The sequence below is a fragment of the Oryza brachyantha genome, chromosome 7 (assembly GCF_000231095.2).
Source record: "Oryza brachyantha chromosome 7, ObraRS2, whole genome shotgun sequence".
Lineage (NCBI taxonomy): Eukaryota > Viridiplantae > Streptophyta > Magnoliopsida > Poales > Poaceae > Oryza > Oryza brachyantha.
The window spans coordinates 7,728,031-7,747,849 of NC_023169.2; positions in this window are offsets into that span (position 1 = coordinate 7,728,031).

A 19,819-nucleotide genomic window follows, 5' to 3' on the forward strand; every position below is an offset into this window, starting at 1 on the left:
TTGAGTGATTTGTTAGCCCCATTGATCTTCATATTCCTATGGTTATATCGTTCTAGACTGCATACTGTCTCGGTTAGGTCTGATCTATGTATGTCTGGTGTGATCTGTCCATAGAAATCTGTCTGATCGGCTGGGTTTAACGGATTGGTTGATGGATTACGCTGTTTTGCTATCTCGTTACTCGCATGCTACAATATTCACTTGATGCTATGCGTGGTTATGCTTAGATCTGTACTGTCTCGGTTAGGTTCGATCTTCTAGATATGGTACAGGCATACGTGTCATTGGTTGTTATTGTTTTATGTTGATGATTAGTATAGCATTGCAGTATACGTATATTTCCACATTTAGTTCTGTATCGGCTGGTGAATTCACGTGCGATAAATACCGAAGCGGTCCGATCGGCCAATTAATCTTAAGACTGTCTCGGTTAGGTCCGATTTTTAAGATTAATCAGCTGCTTGGCCTATTTAGTGTTTATCCTACTTTTGATTCAGCTGATTGGGCATGTTTTATAATTGTTATCATAAAATTCCTGTAAAGCCGATCGTCTAGTCTATCGGCTAGGGTCCTGTAGCGATATCGGCTATCCGGCCCATAACGGTTTCGGAGTTAACTATTTTCCATGTTATATCTTGTCAGTTACAGGATCAAACTGACTGGCACGCCCAGTATTTCTAAGAATTAGGTCCTGCACTGGAGTGGTCTAAGATTGATTCCCAGGCCTACGTGTGTGACCGTTGATTGTTATTTTTAGCGTCAACAGTAGCGCTCAAACCACTGTATAGTGTGTGTGTGTGTGTATATATATATATATATATATAAAGAGTAGTAGGGAAAGAAGCTACCACGCTTACTCGTATAGGTTAGTAAATCCCACACGAAGCTACCCGGAGCCACCGGTGTCGGGTCCTCCGCCTAGGGCCCGGGGCTACCCAAGGTCAGATCCTTCCTCTGGGGATCGGGAATGCTCGGTGTCGGGTTCTTCGCCTGAGGCCAAGGGCCACCCAAGCTCCGACCAGGGCCGACTCCCTCGCCTGGGCCCTTCCTTTTGAGGTCAGGTCCCCTCCCGGCTCACCTCGACCCAGAATCCTTCTCGCGGTCGAGTCCCCCTACCTGGCGGGAGCGGGCGAGGAAGCGGTCGTGGGCCGACCGCCTGAAGGCCGAGAAGGAAGTCTAGTTTAGGTCCCTCATGGCCGAAGAGAAGCAAAGTGCTTTGTTTTTTAGTCTTCAGATTTATTTATTTCAAAAGCATTTACAATTTTTTTAGCATATATTTCTAAATAATTTTAACCAGCGTGGAAATTGTTTAGATAGTTTATAATTGTGCTTAATTGAAGTATTGATTTCTAAACAATTTTAACGAACATGAAAATTATTTAGAGAGTAGATAAATGTAAGAATCTCTTCTAAATAAGTATGTAAATTTAATTCCATTGCAATAATGTGCTATTTAGAATGAACGGAATGATGTTATTAAGGCCAACTGACAAGTGGATGGAAAGGACCTTTTAACCAGGCTAGCCTAAGCGCAGGTGCTCTATGTGCATTCAAATTCTACGAAGTGGAGGGTGAACGGAAGCTTGAAGTTCATGTGCTGTAAATCATGCCTCGTATACCATGGGCGTTGTGCCATGCAAGGCAATAAAAATTCGATGAGTAGTAGCATTTGAAATATGAGCTCTTGCTAACCCAACATGTTTTGGCTCTGCAAATTCCAACCTCTTTTTCCGATACATTAATCAACTATAGCATTGATGAAAAGCTAGAAGGCATATGTTCGGCTCTAATTTAGTAGTAGACTGTTAGCCTGAACATTTAGAAGTCAATTTGTTTACAACATCTCACTTTGTCCAAAAATCTGAGAAAACTCTGGAAAAATGATAAAATTTCACAGCCAAGTACGTTCTGAAATCCACACGCTGACCTTGATGATAAACATTCAAATAGAAATGATGATGTCTGAGAGCATGGGACACAAAGAAAGGCACCAGTACGGTGAAGTTTTAAAACTACCAAACATCGACCCAATCATACAATTCATACAAATTAAATCAATGGTTTAGTATATATGTCAAAAGCCAAATTAATGTATTAATAGAACAATAGAGCACACCTCTAGACAGTAACAAAACCCGTTTGACTCGTCATATAACCTGAATGAAACTGATAGAATTAGAAGCAGATACCAAAAAACAAATTAATAGTGGATATATAGTTCAAAATGTGAAGAAGTTCTTGGTTATCTCCAAGTTTAGGCACAATTGCAATCAATACTTCCAATGAAATATAATTATTAATATAAATTTCGTTTCATGGAACAGAAAAAAAACTCAAGTGGAGAAGAAAAGTTACTCCAAATGTTACAGGAGCAAAAATCCAAAACTGGGACTGTTTTAGGTGGTGTTTGGGACAAGGGACTTATTTTTAGTCTCTTGTCCCATTGAATGTTTGGACACTTATCATAAATAGTAAACGTAGACTATTAATAAAACACATCCATAATCCTGGACTAATTCGCGAGACGAATCTATTAAGCCTAATTAATCCGTGAAATATGCTCTAATTATGGATTAATTAGGCTTAAAAATTCGTCTTGCGGATTACCACTCATTTATGAAATTAGTTTTTATTAGTCTATGTTTAATACTTCAAATTAGTGTCCAAACATCCGATGTGACATGAGGCTTAAAAAGTTTAGCCCCATCTAAACAATCACAACATGTAGATATTGCCACCCAACAATGAATAGAACATAATAAAAACAATGGATTGTAATGTGATGATTTTCATCGTTCATGAATTATATATATATGCAGTGGAAAAGTTTAGGTCAACATTTCAAACAGATAGAACTCTACAAGTATATGTCAATAAGTTGAGCATACCACGCAACTCAAAACAAAAGAACAACCTTAAATTTTGGGTTTTTTTTCTCACCGAAGTTAATTTTCCAGTATTGGCCTTTAGATTACAAAGAATACATATACAAAGTATATTTCTGTCGTAGATATAGGCCCGGGGTATCCCCTATGTATGCGTGGCGTGCGGCTTCGTGGGCCCACGAGTTTAGGCCCCTAGAAAGGGGGTCAGGCACCAGGAGTCTGCGTGTGCCTAGAGGATCAGGCCCGAGAGGTTGTCGGATGGCCGAACTCTAGGGGGGTCATGTGAGTACGTCCCAAAGCCTAGGTGGTGCAACGCTCCGAGACATGTCAACGCGAAATATCTGGATGGATGGAGTCTCAAATAAAACCCAAATTGTTACAGTAACCATCCAACCTCATCGCAGACCCCGACATGTCTTGAAGAGGGCACTAGAAAGGCTCTAAGCCATCGGATATAAAATAGAAGACATAACCATTGGAATAGCTACGCCAGTCATCTATGTCATAAGCCCGTCAACCACTCGATGGTGGCAACCAAAAGCGTACCCTAGAGACTCGATCTCAACAAAGGCAAATTTCCTGGTTATCTCAACCATTTCAAACCCATCCTCATGTGGGACTAGTCGCCCAGGAATACAACATAGTCTCACATAAATCATCTCAAGCATGATATCCGAATCATAAGTGGTTCTAAGCATAAAGCATAAATAGTCTTAATAAGTTCTAATTAGTACTTGGCGTCAAGCTATACATATTGGTTCATGCGGTAAGCGTGCTACCCAAAAGCCCATAGGCAAACCGGCTAGGGTAAATCCCTAGTTAGAATCATCCTGGAAATCACAAGCTGCATCAAACTCCTCATCCAAAAACAGTCATTACCTGCAGCAGGGTCTGAGCCAAAAACAAGTAAAAGAAAATAAGAAATCAGTACATTAATCAAATTAATATATTGGCAAGTCGGTGACAACCCTAGCATGCTACATGTTGGCCATATTTAAGGATAAGCTGTGTATAGGTTAATTTTGCATAAATGCCAATTTTAGTTTACAACATGTTTCACAACGGAAATTTTATAACAATAGTATAGAGTAAGTAAAACTTGCAATTTAAAATGAATAAATAACACTCATCTATCCCTCAAGGTAGATCATCACCACTTATCATCATATCATCACCATTCACCTAACTTACCCAAGTTCACCAACAAAACATTCCAACCATTTTCCAAGATCACAAGAGTTTATCAAAATCACAAACTATACTCATGACACTTCACCATGCCGCTCATGACCGTGAGGACGGCTAATCGATTAGTTTTAGACTCTGTAGAGTTTATACAACTTTTAATCTCACATGATATGGATCGCTCTAGTTTATCCGATACCTGTCGGTATCACCACACTCTACACATTGAGTGTGATCTAGAGGTTATAACGAAACCGTTATATTGTTTATTGTCTAGCCTTGCACCAACACGATGTGTGTTTTACCCACGCTACTAGCAAAGTAGCGCCACTAGGTAGCAGGCCAACGCTTTAACCTAGCGCCGTAAGGAACCCTACCCGAAATCCCTCACGAGGCACGGCACCGTTGTATTGGACAGACTGACTGCTCAAATCATCACATACCACATGTCATTAATCAATTTCAACATATCACAAACCATAGAAAGTTCCTATAAGTTACCAAAACCCGGTAACCCATGCTCTTCGGCCTACCAAGATGCTAGGCTAAAGTCTAAATAACTTAATAGATTAAGGCCAGCCCATACTTAGCACATGTGGTTTGTACTGTTTTTATTAGTTGGTGACATAGAGTGAGGTCCTTAATCGACCCGGGCGAACGCTCCCCCTATCGGTGCACAACTAACACCATATGTACACCACTCGCCACCCAAGTCTAAAAACAAGTTATCTCCATTTTCAGTTCACAATACTCACACATTTAAAATTCTGTCCAGCAACATCAAAATAACCTTTTTCACATATAACATTTATCAAAATGAGTAATTTGCAAGGCGGTAACCGAATATAAGCATATAGCAACAATATAAGCATAGCATAATCCCAAACAACACAATAATTGTATCCAAGAGCACCCAATGGTTACAACCAACAAGGATTCAATATTTTAAGGTGGATTATGCAGCAATTAGGTCATATCTACCATTCTCACATTTATATAATTTCTTTTAGCAAAATTAATATTAGCTAACGTATGTATGTTTGCAATAGAATCATTTAGCCCAATAAAACGTAGGATCAAAGTGGTCAAAGGAGGGACTGACTTGCCTTCGTCCGCAAATACCTGAAACTGGTCTTCAACAAACTCACCCTCTTCTTCTTCGACGTATTCTTCCTCTATTCAAAATACGCGTATACGATAAATACAAAAATGCATAAAAACCAAAAATGCATGAAACTTATACAGTGAGTGTGTGCTGGTCTCAGGTGGTCTCTAGTGAAGAAATTTTTATTTTATCACTTTGTTTTATAGAGATATGCATTTAATAATTAAAAAGGTCTAAAAAGGGCTAAGTTTTATTAAGAAATATTTCTGTACATAAGTGAAGAAAATTCCTTTTATAAAGTTATAGAGCATGATTTTAGAAAATTAACAGAAGTGGTTTCATAATTTTTAGACCTGTATTCAATTTGTTATGAACTTAACAAGCTCTAGACGACATTTTGGGCAAAACAAAAATGAAGGAAAAGTTTGTACAGAAAGTACCAAGTTTTATATTTTTGTAAAATAGTTCACAACTTTATGGATCTAAAAAACTGGTTTCACAATTTTCGGAGTTAAAATGAAGTTTCTACAAATTTTTGAAGTTCTGCTCATTCTCAGCTAAAAAAAATAGAAATCAGTTTTCAAAATTTAATTCCAGCCGGGCCCACATGTCAGTGAATGGCGTTTTCAGAAGTGAGGGGCATTTTGTAGAAAGGCCCTCGGAAAATAGGGAAATCAACCCGCACTCCCTTGCTACAGTAATATATGTCTAGGCAGTTTTCGGATAGGACCCTAGTTTTAGTCAAATTCTCCCAAAAAGGTCCCTGGTCAGGCTCAAACAAGGGGCAGCCATGGCTGAGTTGGATTTTTAGCTTGCCGGCGACGATTGGTGGCCCGAATCGATTCGAGCGCAAAAGATAAAATGTAGAGGGGGTCCTTGCGCATCCGTTGAGTGGTGGTGGTGAGGAAAATGGTGGTCCGTAACCCATGGAACATGAGCAACAACAGTGGTATGTCTTGGTATACCTATGCATGTGCTTGCAATGGCTTGGTTAGTGCATGCAAGGGCTCGGTTAGTGCAAAAGAGTTAGTGTAAGAGCTGTCTCAAGGTACTAGGGTGCTCACCAAGCGAAGAAACGGAGGAAACGAGGTCCATGGGAGCGGCGAAGACGGTGGCCAGCGGCAAGGTCGGTGACGCCCACCACGTGTTCGATAGATTGCTTCTTGGGCAAAAGAGGCACGGATGAGCTCGACGTGATACGTAGATCACGTTCCATAGGAAGAAAGAGAGAGGGACTCATTGGGGATGGAGAACGACGATGTCTAAGTTGCCAGTGCCGGGGAAGACGGCCGAGCTTCAGGCATTCTGGTCATGGGATGCGTTTGCTCGGACTTGGAACGTGATGTGGGGAGTATGCCTTTCCTCCCGGCGCGTTGGCTTGGCAAATAAGCAAGAGTGGAGTGGGGGGAGTGAGAGAGAGAGGTGGCTAACCTTCGCATTTATAACGATGGGAGGACGGCTGGCGCATTTAATGCGACTGTAGGCACATGCCTCGCCGCATTCAATGCGGCTAAAGGCGCATGCCTCCATCCACGCCTCTCCCCGAGATAAAGCGAGGGGAGACAGGCTATCTCTGACCGTGCGGTGACAGCCCTGTCACCACATGGATGGCCTGTCTTCCTCGTGTGCCATGACATTAAATATGTTGGGTGACCGCATGAGAGGAGAAACGGCCTCCCGTTCGGACCTCCAGGTCCAAAGGACTACACTCTCCACCACCCACTGGTTGATGGGATGTCACGCCCAGAAATTTCTCACACGAATTTCTGAACTTAATTGTGTATTAAATCCCTGTCCAGGACCAGCCAGGGTACACAAAAAGACAATGTTGATTACATAACCATCGTTCTTAGAAACAACTAAAAATTACACTTATTCTAGCGGAAATGCAGCGGAAAGAAAAAAAAAAGGTAGACTAGCTCCAGCGGGTACGGCTCCAGTCCACAGGCAATGCTTCGACGGCGGAACAGCTCACTCCTGAGAGGCACCTCCATCGGACTCGACTTCTAGCTCTGGGGTGGGAAAGTTAAGCAAGGCTGAGTACAAACCACCGTACTCAACAAGTAACACGGACAAGGGGAAAATAAATGATGCATAGGGATTAACAAGGACAGGCTAGGGTTAGTTGCGATAAAGCAGCAGTTGAACAAATAACAGAGCTTAAAAGAATAAAGGTAATTAAATACAGTAAAGCATAAATAAATAACAATTGCAAAATACCACCACACTGTCCAACGTTACACCACGTTGCAACAGGCCCAACCACTACTCAACGTTACACCACGTTGCAGTAGTCCCGAGTGACAACCAGTTACTCAAATTATTAAGGTTCACTAATCACAGTGAAGCTGGGAGCTCGCCCGTAACCGTGGGCATGGCTATTCGAATAGTTTATACTCTGATCAGAGGTGTACTACTGTACCCACAAGACACGACTCCACTACACTTGAACGTGCGCCGACATACCACCATGGTATACCGGAAAGGAGACCGTGATAGGACCCGTTACACAACCCTCCCTATTTAATCGTACCACACTTCAGGTTTCACCCCCTCCTTTACACCAAGTCGGGCAGTCCCCTCTTGTGCCTTGGTAGATCCGGAAGCAGGAGAAGCTTTCGTTACACCACGATTGCCCGTCCATACTCCATCACGCCTACCCTTGCCTGGGTACGTCAAATAGTTCGAAGTCATGCTTCAAATCCCACCTTACCCATTTCGGCATGTGGTTAGCACTTAATTACTTCGAGGGTTTCCCGTGAACCGGTCCTTAATCGCCATGGGTGCGACTCTCAAAACCATGCACCCACAGCCCACCATTATCAATATTTTAGTTGACATTAACCCGAACCGGGTAGTGAATCGATGTCTCAGCTATTCAGAACTAAGCATGATTAACTGTGTTCCCATGAGCTATTTGTTCTAAGCATGGCTAAGCATTAACCTAAGCCTAACTCTAATCAAATTACCCCTGGTCCAGCAATGAATAAAGTTGGATAAACAACGGCATAACAATAAGGTTTACCCGAAAATAACATAAAGTAAATACTTTAATTAAAACGATGCACATTTGAAATAATAAAGCAGGGAGTTTGCAATAATGGGTTCAATATGTTCAAGGATGAGTGTCACTTGCCTTGCTCTGGCCCTTGAGGAACTTCGGCGACGATCTCGAAGTAAACCGGCTCTTCGGCGGGGTCCGAATCTAAGCGACAAAGCACAAAAATAAATAAAACAGGCACAAACTCTACTGAAACAGCAAAAGAAAGTATTTTTAATGGATTCTTGACAATTTTATGAATTTAATGAAATTTGAATGGACCTAAACGGAGACTAGATGAATTACTTATGAATTTTAGAAGTTTTCTGGGTTTTTTAGCTAAACAGAAAAGTCCTAAATCAATTATTGCGCAATTAATGGGGCTGCTGACGTCAGCGAGGAGAGAGGAAGCTGACGGCTGACAGGTGGGGACCACCTGTCGGTGAGAGAAAGGGGGAGGGAGAGACTGACACGCGGGTTCCACGGGAGGAGAGAGGGAGGTGTGGCGTGGGGACGGCTGACGGGTGGGGCCCACTCGTCAGCGAGAGGGGAACAGAGAGGAGGGGACAGAGCGCGGCTCGGGCGCACGGCGGCGGCCGTCGGGAGCGGCGGGCGACGCGGCGGCGGCGGCCCACGGCGACGGCGGCGCGACGGCGATGGCGCGACGGCGACGACCGGCGAGCGGCGATGGTGCGACGGTGACGACGGCCGAGGCGGCGACGCACGCGGCGCAACCCGGCACAGCAGCGGCGACGGCTGGCACGGCGACGGCCGGCGAGCGGCGGGCGTGGACACGCGCGGGCGCAAGCGACGGCGGCTAGACGACGGCGACGCAAGACGACGACGGCCGCAGTGGCCGGCGGCGAGGACGAGCTCCACTCTCGTCCGGCGACGGCGCGCGACTCGGCGGCGGTCGGCCGGAAAGGAGAGAGAGGGGAGGAGGGTGCGGGTGCTCACCGGCGGCGGCGAGAGCGAGGGCGGGTCAGCGAGGTCGAGGCGGAGGTGGCGACGCGGGTGGGAGCGGGAGATCGGCAATGGCGGCGGAGATCGACGGGTGACGGCGACGGGCGAGACGCGGCGGCGGAGAGATTGGAGGAGCTGCGGCGGGCGCGAGGTGTCACACCCGGAGTTTCGTCCTAAGCCTAAATCGTAAAAAGAAATCCGTAAATAACAATTGGCTTAATTAACTCAGGAAAAATCCCTCTAAAAGGAATTAATTCAATTAAATCGAGGCTCGCAAATCGACTAACAGAATTTAAATTCAAATTGCAGAAGTATAAAATTTGGCCAAACAAATTAATTTAAAACTCGGCAAAAGTGGGGTTTTCCTTTTTCCCTCCTTTTTCCTTTCTTTTTCCCTTCCTTCTCAAATTAGGCCGAAGTCCAATTTTCCTCCCTCTCTCTTTTTCCTTTTTCTTTTTCTTTTTCTTTTCCTTCCCGGGCCGGCCCAGCCGAGCCGGCCCGTCTTCCCGCTCGGCCGGCCCAGCCGCGCCGGCCGCTTCCCTCCCTTCGCGCGCGCTCCCGCCTGGGCCGTGGCTCCGGCCCAGCTCGCCGCTCGCCCGTCGCCCGCGCCGCGAAGTCCATCGCCGCTGCCTCCCCTCTCGCGCCACTGACAGGTGGGGCCCACCTGTCAGTGACTGCTTCGCCGCTCGCCCGCGCCGCGCCGCGTCCGAGCCGGACTCTGCGCCGCCGCGCCGCAACCGCCGCCGCCGCAACGGCCGCCACCGAGACCGCGTCGTCGCCGACTCGGTCTACAACCTCCGCCCGCCCTAGCCGGTCGCCGCCACCCTATAAATCCCCTCCGCCGCCGCGCCGTCGCCCACTTTCCGCTGTCGCTCGTGTCGTCGCCGCGCTGCTGCCTCTCGCCGCCGCCGCGCAATCTCGTCGCCCGTCGCCGGTCGTCGCCGCTCTGTTGCGTCACCACCTCCGTCCCTCTGTCGCCGACTTGTTGCCGCCCTCGCCGTTGCCAGAGAGCCTCCTCGGCGCCGCGCATTCCCTCGTCGCCCGGCCGCCGCCGCGTCTCGCCCGTCGCCGCCGCCGATCGATCTCCACCGCCACCGCCGATCTCCCGCACCCGCCCGCGTCGCCACCTTCGCCTCGGTTTCGCCGACCCGTCCGCGCTCTCGCCGCCGCCGGTGAGCCCCCGCACCCTCCTCCCATCTTTCTCCCCCTTTCCGGCCGACCGCCGCCGAGTCGCGTGCCATCGCCGGACGAGGCCGAAGCCCGCCGCTCCCGCCGGCCGCCGTGGTCGTCGTCGCCTCCGCGTCACCGACGTCTGGCCGCCGTCGCTTGCGCCCGCGCGTGCCGCGTCGTCGCCGCTTGCCAGCCGCCGTCGCCGCTGTTCTTCCACCGCCGCCCGTGCGTCGCCGCCCCGGCCGTCGTCGCCGTCGCGCCGTCGCCGCTCGCCGGTCGTCAGTCGCTCCCCGCGCCCGCCTTCTCTCTCTCCTCCCGGGCCCAGCTGTCAGCGCCTCTCTCCCTATCTCTCTCACCGACAGGTGGTCCCCACCTGTCAGCCGTCAGTACCTCTCTCCTCGCTGACGTCAGCAGCCCCATTAATTGCGCAATAATTGATTTAGGACTTTTCTGTTTAGTTAAAAAACCCAGAAAACTTCTAAAATTCATAAGTAATTCATCTAGTCTCCGTTTAGGTCCATTCAAATTTCATTAAATTCATAAAATTATCAAGAATGCATTAAAAATAGTTTCTTTTGCTGTTTCAGTAGAGTTTGTGCCTGTTTTATTTATTTTTGTGCTTTGTCGCTTAGATTCGGACCCCGCCGAAGAGCCGGTTTACTTCGAGATCGTCGCCGAAGTTCCCCAAGGGCCAGAGCAAGGCAAGTGACACTCATCCTTGAACATATTGAACCCATTATTGCAAATTCCCCGCGTTTTGACTTCAAATATGCATCGTTTTAATCAAAGTACTTACTTTATGCTAGTTTCGGGTAAACCTTATTATTATGCCGTTGTTTATCCAACTTTATTCGTTGCTGGACCAGGGGTAACTTGATTAGAGTCTGGCCTAGGTGAATGCTTAGCCATGCTTAGAACAAATAGCTCATGGGATCACATATAATTATGCTTAGTTCTGAATAGCCGAGATAGTGATTCACTACCCGGTTCGGGTTAATGTCAACTAAAATATTGATAATAGTGGGCTATGGGTGCATGGTTTTGAGAGTCGCACCCATGGCGGTTAAGGACCGGTTCACGGGAAACCCTGGAAGTCGTTAAGTGCTAACCACATGCCGAAATGGGTAAGGTGGGATTTGGAGCATGACTTCAAACTATTTGACGTACCCAGGCAAGGGTAGGCGTGATGGAGTATGGACGGGCAATCGTGGTGTAACGAAAGCTTCTCCTGCTTCCGGATCTACCGAGGCACAAGAGGGGACTGCCCGACTTGGTGTAAAGGAGGGGTTGAAACCTGAAGTGTGGTACGATTAAATAGGGAGGGTTGTGTAACGGGTCCTATCACGGTCTCCTTTCCGGTATGCCGTGGTGGTATGTCGGCGCACGTTCAAGTGTAGTGGAGTCGTGTCTTGTGGGTACAGTAGTACACCTCTGATCAGAGTATAAACTATTCGAATAGCCGTGCCCACGGTTACGGGCGAACTCCCAGCTTCACTGTGATTAGTGAACCCTAATAACTTGAGTAAAATCTGTTATCACTTGGGACTACTGCAACGTAGTGTAACGTTGAGTAGTGGTTGGGCCTGTTGCAACGTGGTGTAACGTTGGACAGTGTTGTGGTACTTTACAACTGCTCATTTTTTTTTATTTATGCTTTACTGTATTTAAATTACCTTTATTCTTGCAACCTCTGTTATTTATTTAAACTGCTGCTTTGTCGCAACTAACCCTAGCCCGTCCTTGTAAACTCCATTGCATCATTTATTCTCCCCTTGTCCGTGTTGCTTGTTGAGTACGGTGGTTTGTACTCAGCCTTGCTTAACTTTCCCAACCCAGAGCTAGAAGCAGAGTTCGATGGAGGTGCCTCTCAGGAGTGAGCTGTTCCGCCGTCGAAGTGTTGCCTGTGGACTGGAGCCGTACCCGCTGGAGCTAGTCTACCCCTTTGTTTTTCTTTCCGCTGCATTTCCGATAGAATAAGTGTAATTTTCAGTTGTTTCTAAGAACGATGGTTATGTAATCAACATTGTCTTTTTGTGTACCCTGGCTGGTCCTGGACAGGGATTTAATACACAATTAAGTTCAGAAATTCGTGTGAGGAATTTCTGGGCGTGACACGAGGCGTCCACCGGCGACGACGAGAGCCCGGGAAAGGTTGGCGACACCGAGGCAGAGACGATGACGCGGCTAGGTGGCGACGACCGGCGACTGGTGGCAAGATTGCGCGACGGCGGCGAGAGGCGGCAGCGCGGCGGCGACACGAGCGACGGCGGAAAGTGGGCGACGGCGCGCGGCGGCTCGGGATTTATAGGGTGGCGGCACCGGCTAGGGCGGGCGGAGGTTGGAGACCGAGTCGGAGACGACGCGGTCTCGGCGGCGGCGGTTGCGGCGGCGGTGGTTGCGGCGGCGGCGCGGAGTCGGACTCGGCGCGGAGACGGCGCGGCGCGGGCTGGCGCGGGGCGGCGAAACGGTCACTGACAGGTGGGCCCCACCTGTCAGTGGCGCGAGAGGGGAGGGAGGCGACGCGGACTCACGGCGCGGGCGACGCGGCGAGCTAGGCGGAGCGGAGCGGCCGGTCGGCTGGGCCGGCCGAGGGGGAGGCGGTGGGCCGGCTCGGCTGGGCCGGCCCGGGAAGGAAAAGGAAAAGAAAAAGAAAAGGAAAAAGAAAGGGGGAGGAAAATTGGACTACGGCCCAATTTGAGAAGGAAAGGAAAAAGGAGGAAAAAAAGGAAAACCCCACTTTTGCCGAGTTTTAAATTAATTGATTGGCCAATTTTTATACTTCTGCAATTTGAATTTAAGTCCTGTTAGTCGATTTGCGAGCCTCGATTTAATTGAATTAGGTTCTTTGAGAGGGATTCTTCCTGAGTTAATTAAGCCAATTGTTGCTTACGAATTTCTCTTTTACGGTTTAGGCTAGGGACGAAACTCCGGGCGTGACAAACCTACCCCCCTTAAACGGAATCTCGACCCCGAGATTCGGAGGCACTGGCAAAGAGGTGCGGATGGGCGGCCTTGAGCTCATCTTCTCTTTCCCATGTCGCTTCTTCTTCTGAGTGGTGACTCCACTGAACTCGGCAGAATCTGATCACACGGTTCCGAGTCTTCCTTTCACTGGTCTCTAGAATCCGTGCTGGCTTCTCCACATAAGTTAGATCTTCCTGTAGATCGATGTGCTCGGAGTTGGTCTGTTCTTCAGGCACACGTAGGCACTTCTTGAGCTGTGACACATGGAACACGTCATGGATTCCGGCCATGTTAGCGGGGAGTTCTAACTGGTACGCGACTTCTCCCCGGCGTTCCACTATCCGGTATGGTCCCACAAAACGTGGTGCCAATTTTCCTTTGGTCTGAAACCGGTGTACTCCTCGCAAAGGTGTAACGCAGAGGTACACATAGTCTCCTGCTTCGAAGGCTAAGTCCCTTCAACGATTATCTGCATAACTCTTCTGTCTGGTTTGAGCTCCTGATACATCTTAGTACTCCCGGGGTGAATAGAGTATTGGGTTTGATGAGCTTCTTGGAGTATCAACTCCTTCAACTCCTTGTTATCTAGTACGCACAACCTGTTTCCCATCCAGATTGTCCCATGTTCATCTTCTGAAAAATCTCGAGCTTTACCAACTCGCATATTTTTCTTTAGCTCGGCTATCTCTGGGTCATTTGCTTGGGATTGGCGAACTTGATCCACCAAAGTGGGCTGTGCTTCTAGGGCTGCCACAAAACCTTCTTCGACTAAACCCAAATTTAGTCGTTCAAACTCCTGTTGTAACTGCTCGCAAACTTCCGTTGACATCACAGCGTTGCAGTAATTCTTCCGGCTCAAAGCATCGGCAACTACATTTGCTTTGCCTGGATGGTAATGGATACATAAATCATAATCCTTGATCAATTCCAACCATCTTCGCTGACGGAGGTTCAAATCCGGTTGTGTAAAGATATACTTTAAACTCTTATGATCCGTATATACTTCACACTTGTTACCGATTAAGTAGTGTCGCCAAATCTTTAGGGCATGCACCACAGCTGCTAGTTCCAAATCATGAGTCGGGTAGTTACCCTCATGTGGTCTCAACTGACGAGAGGCGTAAGCAACCACCTTTCCTTCTTGCATTAGCACACATCCTAGTCCTGATCTGGATGCATCACAGTAAACCTGGAAGTCCTTCGTTTGATCCGGCAAAACCAACACGGGTGCCAAAACCAATCTTTGCTTGAGCTCTCCAAAACTCCTATCGCACTCACTTGACCATTTGAACTTCTCTTCCTTTTTTAACAACTGTGTCCTTGGCTTGGCTATCTTCGAGAAATTCTCAATGAACCAGCGGTAATAGCCCGCAAGTCCTAAGAAACTCCCAATTTGGGAAACTATCTTAGGCGGGGTCCACTTGATTACTGACTCCACATTACTGGGGTCCACTGCTACCCCTTGGACATTGATCACATGGCCAAGGAACTTCACTTCGTGCAACCAAAAATCACACTTGCTGAGCTTGGCATACAACTGGTGTTCTCTTAGCTTCTCTAGCACAATCCGCAAATGTTGCTCGTGCTCTTCTTTTGACTTGGAGTAGATAAGAATGTCATCAATGAAGATAACCACAAACTTATCCAGGTATTCCATGAACACCTTATTCATGAGATTCATAAAGAATGCCGGGGCATTGGTAAGTCCAAACGACATTACCGTACATTCATACAAGCCGTAGCGAGTAGTGAATGCCGTCTTGGGAATATCTTCTTCCCGAATTCTTAACTGATGATACCCTGATCTCAAATCGATCTTGGAGAAAACTTTGGCTCCCTTCAACTGATCAAACAGATTATCAATCCTTGGCAGAGGATACTTATTCTTGATGGTAACATCGTTCAAAGCACGATAGTCCACACACATTCTCTTAGTCTTGTCCTTCTTCTCAACAAAAATAACCGGGGCACCCCAAGGTGAGGTACTCGGTCGGATATAACCTTTCTGAAGCTGTTCATCCACTTGCTTCTTCACTTCAGCCATCTCATTGGCTGCCATCCTGTAGGGTCTCTTATAGATCGGTGCGGTTCCTAGTACCAAGTCAATACGGAACTCGATCTCCCTTTCTGGCGGCATTGTCGTGAGATCATTTGGAAACACCTCCGGATACTCACAAACCACTGGTATGTCTTCCAACTTCTTTGGGTCTTTAACTTTTTCCGAGGGTTGCTCTTCGGCTTCCATCTGATTCAAACAAGTCCTGGTTGATACTGACTCCGGCGACTGATAAGTCACCACTTTATCACCTTCACCGGTCAAGGTGATTGTATGCTTGACACAATCAATCACTCCTTGATGCCTGGTAAGCCAGTCCATTCCCAATATGACATCTAGGTCTTTAGATTCGAGAAGGATGAGATTGGCTAGAAAGGGTGTCCCTTGGATTTCTATGGGCACATCAGGGCTATAAAGGTCCGAAAACATACTATGCCCTGGAGTATTAACCCGCATCGGGTTTCTTAACTTTTCCCTTCTCAACCCAAGCAATCCCACAAACTTTCTTGAAATAAAAGAGTGTGTAGCACCAGAATCAAAAAGTACTGTAGCCGGTACGGAGTTGACAGGAAACGTACCCAGTATTACTTCTGGCGCACCCTGTGCTTCTTCGGCGGTGACGTGATTCACGCGAGCTTGCACGAACCTTTGCCCACTGCGCTTCGGCTTCGGGCACTTGTCGGCAAAGTGACCTGGGTCGCCACAGTTGTAGCACCACCCAGGCTTTGCACCTATATCCTTCCTGACTGAAGGAGGTTGAGCTGTCGGAGTAGGAGCGTTCTGCTGCCGTGGAGCTGGTGCAGGGAGAGCGTGTTGAGGTGGAGCACGCTGGGATGAACCACTGGAGAAGTTGCTGGGATTGTAAGGACGATGTTGGCGGACAATGAAGGTTGATTGCCCGTGCTGCTGATTCGAAGGATAGGGGCCGGTGTGGAATCGGGGCTTCTGAGGAGGCGGCTGGTTAGACCTGAACTGTGAAGCCTTTCTCTTCTTATCCATCTGGAGGTGCTGGTCCTCTTGACGGATGGCTTTATCCACTAGCTTTTCAAAGTCGGCATAGTCGCCCGAAAGCAACTGCTTCTTCAGTTCATCATCCAAGCCTCCGAGGAACTTTTCTTGTCTTTCAGCATCAGTGCGGACATCCTCGGGAGCGTATCGCGCTAGGCGATTGAACTCATGGAGGTACTCTGTCACCGTCTTGGTACCTTGCTGCAAAGCGCGGAACTCACGCTTCTTCTGTGTGACTATCCCGTCGGGGATATGGGCCTTGCGGAAATTAAGACAGAATTCCGCCCAAGTCACTTCCGTGGTAGCGGTGCGGGTAGCCAGGAAATTATCTCACCAAGCAGAGGCGGGACCCATCAGTTGATGTGCGGCAAAGGAGACCTTCTCTTGGTCAGTGCACTGCAGTAGGTTGAGCTTCTTCTCGATGGCATGGAGCCAATCACTTGCCTCCATGGGGTTGGTAGTGCTTGAGAAGGTCGGGGGACGAACACGGAGAAACTCCGGTAACTTGGACTGCACAGGGGGTGGTCCTTGCTGTTGCTGGTTATTCTGGTTCTGATTCAAGAGTTGCTGTAGCACTTGTTGATGTTGCTGCTGTTGCTGTTGCATCTGCTGCATCATCCAAGCGAGCATCTACGTCTGGCTAGCAAGAATCTGGGCGAGCGACGGGTTCTCTGGTGGAGGCGGTGGGGGCGGTCCTCCGGTGCTGGACTGGTCGGTGTCGCGATTGCCGTGACGGGTGTTCACCATCTGCAGGAGCGGGAGAACAGAAAGAGAAAGAAGAAAAAGAAACGGCTAAGCAAACAGGGGCTTTATTTAATTAGTGAACTGTAGTTGTCTTGCTTAAGAAACACACTTAAAAACCACACAACTCCTGGCGGCACAACCATAACCCCACTACTGCTATGGTTCACCACTAGCCCCAAGCGAAGCAAACCTAACACACCAAAACTAGCACACAACGACTAAAACGAAGCTAAAGGCGACGTCTAGGGCGCGGAAGGGGAGCGATGATCGACGACCGGAGACGTATCTTCTTCCTCGTCTTCAGAGCGGCTTCTTGAGTTGCTGGGGAGACCATCTTCATCTTCACCAGAAGCGGACTCGCTGCTGCTAGAAACCGAGACAATCCTGTTGCGGTTCCTTGCTGTGTTGAACGGGGAGACACCTTCCTCGGGCACTGGGGTCGGAGAGGTTGGCACCATCTGCATCAGGGGTCTTGGTTCATCCGGGGCACCAGGGTAAGACTTAACTCTTCGCGGCCCACGTGTTCGCTTCCTTGCCGTAGTGCGAAGCCTTGCACCACCGGGCTCTGGGAGTCCTTTAAGCCTGGCGTTCTCCTTCTTCAACCAATCGACCTCATCTTGCAGACGGACGATCTGGGTAAGCTTGGCGTCGTTCAAGGCCTTGGTCGCTTCATGGAGATCGTGATGCATCTGGTCGAGGCCCTGCAGCACCGTGCACACCCTACCGAAGGTAGGGTCTTGCTCACTTCGGGCAGACCGAAACCTACTGACCATGGAATTGGGTCCACGACCAGGGTGATACCGGTAAGCCGAATGACGAAACTCAGGTCATGCCTGGCCCTGAGCGTTGTCATCAAACTGTAAGCAGCTTCCTGGCAGGCATGCTCATGCGTGCCTCCGGCTCCTTCTGCTTCCAAGTTAGGGAGGAAACAGGGGATCCCATGTAGCTCCAATCTGACTCGGTGGGGGAACTCGCCTTCAAGAGGATGGATCGTAGTGTACTCTGGCTCATAGGGGTATCCTGCTGTGAACGAGACTCTTGCCAACTCTGCCACGAATCCAGCCATTTCGTTTCCACGATGGTACAAGGGGTGGTCAGCCATCTAAAGAACACAAGGATTTGGAATCAATAGATGCAAAATGTTATTTCAAGATAAATAAATCATAAAAGAAACAAAGTAAATAAAGTTTTACCCGTAAATCGATTTACTCACGCTTTTCAACCAAAGGAGTTTTGTCTTTTTAAATCACTCACGCTTTTGAAAAGCACTGACCCATTTTCAAAACACTCTAACTTTCGCAAACTATGCACAAACATGAAAAGCAGAGGGCTCTTAGGGCTTCCATTGGGCTGATCCTACGATCAAAGGTGGCTCTGATACCAACTTGTCACGCCCAGAAATTCCTCACACGAATTTCTGAACTTAATTGTGTATTAAATCCCTGTCCAGGACCAGCCGGGTACACAAAAAGACAATGTTGATTACATAACCATCGTTCTTAGAAACAACTGAAAATTACACTTATTCTAGCGGAAATGCAGCGGAAAGAAAAAAAAGGTAGACTAGCTCCAGCGGGTACGGCTCCAGTCCACAGGCAACGCTTCGACGGCGGAACAGGTCACTCCTAAGAGGCACCTCCATCGGACTCGACTTCTAGCTCTGGGGTGGGAAAGTTAAGTAAGGCTGAGTACAAACCACCATACTCAACAAGTAACACGGACAAGGGGAAAATAAATGATGCATAGGGATTAACAAGGACAGGCTAGGGTTAGTTGCGATAAAACAGCAGTTGAACAAATAACAGAGCTTAAAAGAATAAAGGTAATTAAATACAGTAAAGCATAAATAAATAACAATTGCAAAATACCACCACATTGTCCAACGTTACACCACGTTGCAACAGGCCCAACCACTACTCAACGTTACACCACGTTGCAGTAGTCCCGAGTGACAACCAGTTACTCAAATTATTAAGGTTCACTAATCACAGTGAAGCTGGGAGCTCGCCCGTGTCACGCCCAGAAATTTACACAAAATTTCTGAACAATAGCATGTATTAAATCTCGGTCCAGGCATCAGCCCGAGTACACACTATGACAAATTAATACACAGTTCCACGACTTAAAAACAAATAAAAACAATTATCTATCGAAATGCAGCGGAAAAGGAAAACAAGACTAGACCATCTAATCTTCAGCTTTAGCTGGCGAAGACGGCTCCACACCACAGGCACTCTCGACGGCGGACTGAACCTCACTTTAACCTTCGGAGCAACCTTCTTCTGACACAGGCTCTGGCACTTGCTCTGGTGGGGGAAAATTAAGCAAGGCTGAGTACAAACCACCGTACTCAACAAGTAACACCCAAGAGAGGGAGAATAATGCATGCAACAGGGTATCAAGGATAGGCTAAGGTCAACTTGCACAAAAGCTGCAGTAATTTAGCAAAACAGTAGATAAAGAAAATAGACTGGAGTAAAAGTAAAGTAAACATTTAAAATAAACATCCACTGTCCAACGTTACACCACGTTGCAACAGGCCCAAACCACTGTCGAACGTTACACCACGTAGCGACAGGATCAACCCTCTGCCCAACGTTAAACCACGTTGCGACAGACCCAAACCACTGCCAACGTTACACCACATTGCGCAGGGTCAAACTAGTTCCAAGATTAATAAAATTATTAAAGGGGTTCAA